This window comes from Protopterus annectens, chromosome 3.part1 (genome assembly GCF_019279795.1).
Source record: "Protopterus annectens isolate FY-2018-M chromosome 3.part1, PAN1.0, whole genome shotgun sequence".
NCBI classification, from domain to species: domain Eukaryota; kingdom Metazoa; phylum Chordata; order Ceratodontiformes; family Protopteridae; genus Protopterus; species Protopterus annectens.
The window spans coordinates 1,617,152,810-1,617,160,459 of record NC_056732.1 but is presented as its reverse complement, the minus strand read 5'-3'; the positions used below and the strand labels follow the sequence as shown (position 1 = coordinate 1,617,160,459).

The window sequence follows — 7,650 nt, the reverse complement described above, 5'->3', positions numbered from 1 at the left end:
AATGAAAAGGGCGAGCAAGCCGAGGCTAGAACAGAAGATGAGCAATAAGCAGTATGTTGTTGGACAGGTCCCCCTTTTCATCCATAAAGGGAAAGTAAGTTAGGGACAGAAATGCAGGACACAAAAGGAAGAAAAAAGTGGATTCAACCTCTTGTTGATAATCTTATCCAAAATGACATGACATATTATTATTTTTTTTCTTGAAATAAGGGAAATACAGAAAAAAAATATTTAATCTGCTTCCTTAATGTTGCATAAGGTTCGCTAACAAAGTTAAGCTTGGTTTGAAATGTAAACACTATCAAGCAAAACCCTTGGCCGAATTGTTTTGGTAGAATACCTGCCTCTCCCATGATGCATCATGCTGATTTCTATTTTGGTGTCAGGTGTAGCACTCAAAATTGTCCTTCATTCTGCATATCATTATTCCGTGTTAACTTTAACATTTTGTTTGTGTTGTCTCAGATTTAACAATCTGATAGATTTTTATTCCTAAATATAGAAACGTCTCACTCATTTAAATTTCAGTTTAGTATTGTGAAATTTGTAATGTACTAGTAAGCTATACTGTGAAAAGTGCCCTTTCAAGTTTTAACTCATTCACACCTAGAAGATATGGAGTACACACCTGTAGAAGCCAGTAAGTATCCATACATTTTTGAACATTTTATAAGTAAGTAAAAAATAATAATCCAAACAAATATAACTAGCTTGTGAACAGCAAATGCTCTTTAAAAGAATGAACAGCATTGATCAGTGAAAAAAACGTTTTTTCATGGCTGTTTGTTTCTAGATAATGTATAGCAATACGAACAATTGCTCCTACATGTGTAAACAATGTAATCAAAACTCAGTGCCTCTCAAGATCTACAACTTATGGTGGAAATGTTAGTTCCAGCTGACACCATGCAATTCTTGGTAAATTACTTGCTTTTGACACTATTAAGGAAAACACTAACATAATGCATTATTTATTTATTTTTCTTTATTTATTTATTACATTTGTTTACCGGGTAGTGTCCGACTGGGCCAGGGGCCCATTTTCAGCAGAGACCGGGGGAGAAAAGCTCTACGGTATAACAAAAAACAACAATATTTCAAAGAATATTTCAGAGAATACAATCCAGGCAATAGTACTGTACAATGCAAGAACAAGCAAACATAATTCTGCAGTTCAATCTATAGAGCAATACCGGCAATAGTACAAAAACAAGCTATACAACAATACCAGTACTGGAGTCATTTCTATACTAAGAAACAAGTCATATCAGAAGAATATGAGTTTTGCTGAGAACAGTAATAGAAGTGGGTTAACAATTATCCAAGTGAGTGGCAGGAGCACAGCCAGTGGTTTTATTTCATAATTTTGTTTACCTGTTTATCAACAACATAAGCCCACTGGGCACAAGTGACCATTTTCAGGAAACCCTCTGGGGCACTTTCTAGGTAAATGAGTTGCTCAGTGTCAACAGTGGGCAAATGGAAGTTGAGGGACTTGAACCCTGAATGATGGAAAGAAGCTTAATAACTCACAGCTTTACAGGAAAGGTGAAGGAACAATGGTTAAGTAGCTGTTTTAGAGGTACAATTAACAAAAGGAGGGTGAGAGACTCAAACCCTGTAGTACATGAAACAGCTTATTAATACTATGACAGTTTTAATCCTCTACAATAACTACCTGGACAACTAGCACACAGATGACAACAGCTCCAGTGTAGCACATTACACATTGACAGTGGTAGTATAAAATTTGCCCCCCACTATGAAATTTCAAAATATGCCCTTCACCAAGGTGTAAACTCAGTTATGGAAATATGCATGTGTAAAACAATCTCCACAAACTTGCACTCAAGACATTTTTAGTGTAATTTTGTTTCTCATTAGCTGCCTTTCACATGTTGCTTACCACTGATTGTCAAGTCAAATGACTAAGGATCATTTCTCTCAACTGGACAGAATTTCGCAGAATGTCCGTATTCTTGCCTCACATGTTTAGTCTTTTCTCGTAAAATGTGTTGCTTTCTGGCAAATCGCTGAGGACTGAAGTAATTAAATAATGGCCTACGTTTGAATTTCAGATGTCATATTCTTCAGTAAATGCTTGCTGCTAACACAAAAGCTGTTATTAGCAGCTTTACAAGTTTATAAGAGTAATATTTAAAATATGTCCCTATTTTGGGTCTTTGTTCTTCCATTACTTTAGGCTTTGTGCTGATGCTTTTTTGCACTAAGGCGATGAGCGGTATGCAAAGAATAAAAACTCCAGACAACATTATTCTACTATAATGAGCTACCGGGGACAAGTTGAAATGCACCAGATAATTGGTGTGAATGACTTGTAATCCATTTGTTGTATTGTCTGATTTATTTCCACGTCACCCTCGTTGAACAATATACCAAGTAAATCACATCTGGCTATGCCTGGGTCACTTGCCTGACAAATATTTGCTGAAATACAATTTGCTGAACATGCATGACAATGGTCACTGTCCTGTCTTTCCTTCCAGAATACACCACTGAGGTACAGCTGACAAGTCGGGTTAAGAAGATGGCACAACAGAGTGAGCTGTCTGGTCAGCACGCTGCTTTAGCAGTCACAATGGTTTCAGTAAGTTAAGGGTCTTCAGAAACGTCCTTCCAATTCCCTATGGAATCCTACTTATTTGTGAATGAGTTTGGAGTACAGTCAGCCAGATGCTATTTTATACTATTATTTGCTCAGGAATGCTACATTTTCAGGTAGGTATTGATTGTATTCATTGATAAAAAGGACTCTGTGCCTTTAAGAGTTGCTGCCATGTAGGCGTGGGTGAGAGAGGAGGAGCCCCCCTCCCCATACACACGCACACACTCTATCTCCATGAGGAAGGCTGAGCGTGGATAGTGTGTGTAGAGTAGACCGCACTCCTGCTGCATGCCTGCTATATGCCTATTCAGTACTGTCTTCCGTCAGTAATCCCTGCAGTTGCATGCCTTCAGTCTTATACCTCAAGGCTTGATACTAGGCATTCAGTAATACCTGCATCTGGGGACAGACATAGCCAAAGTAACCACTAGCCACGCTTGCACAGAGTCGGCTTCTAACAATCAAATCTCACTTTTATGGATTTTCACTTGGAATTCTGATATGGAAAGACTTAATATATACATATTTTTTTTTGGAAATTACAAAGGGTAAAAGCTCCTGTAAGACTTAAGTCGTGCTTTTTACTGGGGGTCTCACCGTGGAGAAGGTGCGTTTTTGGATTGTCCTTCATTCATGCAGCAGCAGTATAAAAGAGTGGATCTGTAGGGTGTGCGGATCGCTTGTCCTAGACATGGTTCTGTAAGTCTTGGCAATACTTATTTTGAATAACTTAAAGTGCGTTATGTCTTGTAGACGCAATCTCTATGCACAGTTTGCAATTTAAAAATTATCTGTGAATGAACGCCCATATAAAAGAATGGCTCATTAAAACCGTAGACTGCAGTTTGATTGGCTCTGTAGTTTAAATTTGTTAGCAGACTTGGGTAATCCTGCAGCTTCCTACACAGCAAACAAAACAAAAAAAAAGAATGTGTCTCCCTTCTTACCGTATTTGTATGGAAATATGCGTAGCATACCATCTTGAAGTCAGAAATCAAAGATAACATTAGTAATATATTAATGTTTAGGAGGACAGGAACCGAAGAGAATTTTGGACGGAGCTGCGATGACCTTTCTGCAAGAGCTCCTTGGAACTTTCCAAACATTATACTGTTTTATTATTACTGCCTGAGACAAGAGAACTGATTGATAGCCAAAAAAATGCTTTTCAACTTTTTTTACAAGCTCCTACCTTAGTGTGTTAGCATTAACAGAAGTATGCCCATGAAAATACCCATATCCAATGGTCAGAAAGAGAAGCACTTTCTTATTACTGAGAACATAAGGTCATCAGATAGATGACCTGTATGATTAATAATTCCTCCTTGTATTGGTTGACCTCTAACCTGGAAAAGCCGAAAGATATTATTTAATCCTTGTATTGGTTTAGTTCACTTATTTAATACATGGTTAAGTTCATGATTAAAACCAGCAAACCTAGAATGAGCAAGGCTAAATCTGAGGATCAAACTCATGGCACTATGCCTAAAGCATAGCTGTTGAGATGTAGGAGTCATAGTTTATTGTTTGAAAATCTGCTTTGTCTTCCGCTGTGGTGGAAAGTGAAATGCAGGGCAAACTACTTTAAGACGTTAATGATACAACATTTTTTTAATTGTGATGTAGTGCATTAGTACTAGTAACACTAACTCAAAGTTAATGCATTGTCTGGCGAAGCGCACCAATGCTTTTACTATTCTGCGGTTACTTGGTCATTTATAACTGTCTAATACCAACCGGGAGATCAACGGCGAGTCTCTACAGAGACACTAGAAATGGATTACGGATACAATGCGTGCTTAAAAAAGGATATATCTAGGTGTCCCCTTCTGATGCAGGATTACAGCTGAGAAGCAATTGCGATATACTTACAATATGAAGTAAGTATTACATTTACCGAATTAACCGGGGATGTTTCCAGTACAAAGAATCTGGACCCCCTCCTCCCAACAATTCACCTACGTACAAAGTCCATGCCCTAAATATCAGCAAAAAAACTGGATGATTCCGAAATAAGGCATATATACCAACATCTTGCAGACCCTTTTGTGATCATGCCCAGGGGTGCAGCAAGAAAATTCTAGTTTGTACTCACAAGGTCTTAGTGCTACCCCCTACACCTATAACTTAGAAATGAACACATCCCTCAAGATGCTGCCCCCACAGCATTTAATAAATGCAAGCAAAATGTTCAGCTGTTCTCCCTAAAACTATTACAAATATTATTTTTAGATTAGCAATATTGCACCTTTTGTTAAAGGCTTTTGGACAGTTGTAGGCTCAGCGTGACCTAAACATATTGATAGTACGCTCAGAAAAAAAAAACATGCTCAGTAGAATGCAAAGAGTGTTGCTAGCTACACCCTTAATCTTGCCTACCCTTAAATTAACTTTTAGGCCACGTTTTTCTTCAGTAACTTTTACATTATCTTTAATTAACTAATGCTAAGTGTAAGGAATAGCCTATCTAATGGTAGTTAAAAGTGGCATTGCTTATGCAGAATTTAAATATGTGGCTGAGTTTTAAGTGTGGCTACACCTGATACATTCTGGACCCCAACTCCCCCAAGGCACCTTCCACCATTGGGTGCTATCTTATGCACACTGGGGCTCACTGTACCATGTTTTAAACAGATATTCCAAGAATGGGCTAAATGCACCTGTTTTGTTACTGCAGAAAAAATGAGCCTGCTTGCATGCGGAGATGATCCCATTCCTGTTAGAACATAATCTACAAACCAGCCAAAAACTTAATTTAGACCCACTGTGCGAAACAGCCATCTATTGTATGGGGAAGAATTTAATGTATACTGTTATCTCAGTTCAACACTGTGGTATCATCTCATCATTAATTTAGTGCCTGTAAGTTAAAGCAATGAACTGCATGCCACAAAAGTTGAAACTCCATACAGGTGTGGAAAGAGAAGACTGTTAAACATAATGCAGCTGGGGCACCTGCTGTTTAAGCCTAAACTCTGTAACTACATTTACACTCTCCTACCACTGTAAGGGTTGAACTAGTGGTAGGTACATATTATGGCCCCAGCTTCTGTTAGTGCAGTTTGTTTAATACCCTCACTGCCCTTTCTCTTAAAACCACAAAAGTGAAGCCTTTGCCACACTTTAACCAGTCCATGTTAAGACTGAACCCAGGTGGTCAAGTGGACCTCACCCTTAACAGCACCATGGCTCTCCACCAATCAGGGGCAAATCTCCACAGAAAAAAAGGACAAATCCAGAAATAATCAGGAACACTTTTAAAAGATTAATGCTATTAACTTGAGGCAATGACAGAACAATAGAATGTGAATGAATATACATTTTCTAAAGTAAAATAAGTCTATAGGCCTAATTATTATTTATTAAGTGTAATTCACCACTTTTTTTTTCAGAAAGTCACCATTATTAGAAGGGATTAAGAGGGACAGAGCTAAAATTCAACTCAAAGTGAGGGATGTTCCTGAAAATTAAGGGCAACTGAAAGGTATGCACAGCACCATGGTAAAGCACCACGCAATGAACAAGCTGCAGAAGCCAGCTGAATGACTTGGGCTATCCCACTATTTTACAATGTGCACGATGCTGTCCTACCTTAATTCCAAGAGCTGTTTATTTTATTGTTGTTGTTATTATTGTTATTATTATTATTATTATTATTATTATGAATGCAACCAATGGACCAGAGCTCTTAGCTTCTTTGCTCAAGAGTCAAGGACACAGCTGAAACTTATGGACAGGCAAAGAACCAAAATGGGGAACAGAGTTTAAATGCTACTCTTGTTCACCTAAAAGTTTATAAAGACGCACCTTTTGCGTTTAGGTGTAGACTCTTAGTAAAAAGAGGCATGATACTATAATCATACCACTCAAGGCTACCTCATTAGGCCTACGAGAAACGCTCCTCATTGTGCATCTAAAAAAGTTCATACTCCTCCTTGTAGTACTTTGAAAAGGTTTGTTACACAATCATTAACATTTTTTAACTGAAATGCATAGTAAATAATACTAAATTACATTATCTCATCTAAAAATGTTTTACATGTATAAATTAATGTATTTTAACCATCCTGTCAGCTTCCTAGTTCAAGTTGTTAGTAAGTGTTCTACATTGTGTCCAGTTGTTATATGAGAGGTGGTGTTCCACATTCCGGAGGTGAAAGGTTTGACAGCTATAACTATAATGCCTGATATTATTGAGTGACCATAACACACAGTGATTTGCCAGAAAATCAACAATACTATGGGGGTGGGACAAAAAGTAAGATGAAAATTCAGGGGCATTCTGGAAAATCAGGGGTCATTTGAGTCTGGGGCATGCCATATAGGCCTAAGGTCCAGTCAGTCCAAAGTTGCTTCTTCCATAGGTCCTTGTACGTAATAGAAAATAACAGAAGAAATTGGGTACTATTGGTTGAGGGCTCAAACAGAAACATTGTTATCTCTAGTTGTAGCACAAGCCAGTGTTAGCTTTGACACTGGCATGGTTAAAAACAGCGTTGCCCAGTGGAAATACATACTGCAGGGAAGTGACACAGCTTATTATAGTAAGCTTTTTATTAATAGCTTTTTTATCAAGAAGTACGATGTCTCATCACCTTCTACTGTCTTCACCCCACCCCGCCACACAAACAGACAGAAACAAACAAACAAACACAAATGTATGTTTTATCATTGGTCAACTTGGTCAACTCGCAAAGGGCAGGAATGTTCTGGATTAACCTCTTAAAACTGTGTGTGTGTGTGTGTGTGTGTGTGTGTGTGTGTGTGTGTGTGTAAATTCTTTACTGATCACTAGTTTGCTTTAAGGACTGGGACACCAAAGCATATCTCTCAACCGATTAGAACAAGAAATCTGGACAAAGCCATAAATAACAGGGTGACAAAGGCAGAAAAATAGGGACGATTATATTGCTCTTACAAATGTAGAAAATTGATAGAATAACATGTTGTGCATTGAAACAAATTTTCTGGAGTATGAAGTCTGAAATTCAAAGGTCTGTCATTATTTTCTGACTTCAATCCTC

At 37.9% G+C, this 7,650-nt stretch overlaps 1 protein-coding gene across 3 annotated transcripts in view; it reads left to right on the top strand.

The window, feature by feature from the left end:
* Window positions 1-2,876: 2,876 nt before the first annotated feature.
* CALCR (calcitonin receptor) overlaps window positions 2,877-7,650 on the top strand; it is a 2,888,559-nt gene continuing 2,883,785 nt past the window's right edge. For all 3 annotated transcript variants that reach the window (XM_044067646.1, XM_044067647.1, XM_044067645.1), the window contains exon 1: window positions 2,877-3,325. The gene's annotated coding sequence lies outside the window, so the exon portion shown is untranslated. The remainder of the gene's footprint in view (window positions 3,326-7,650) is intronic.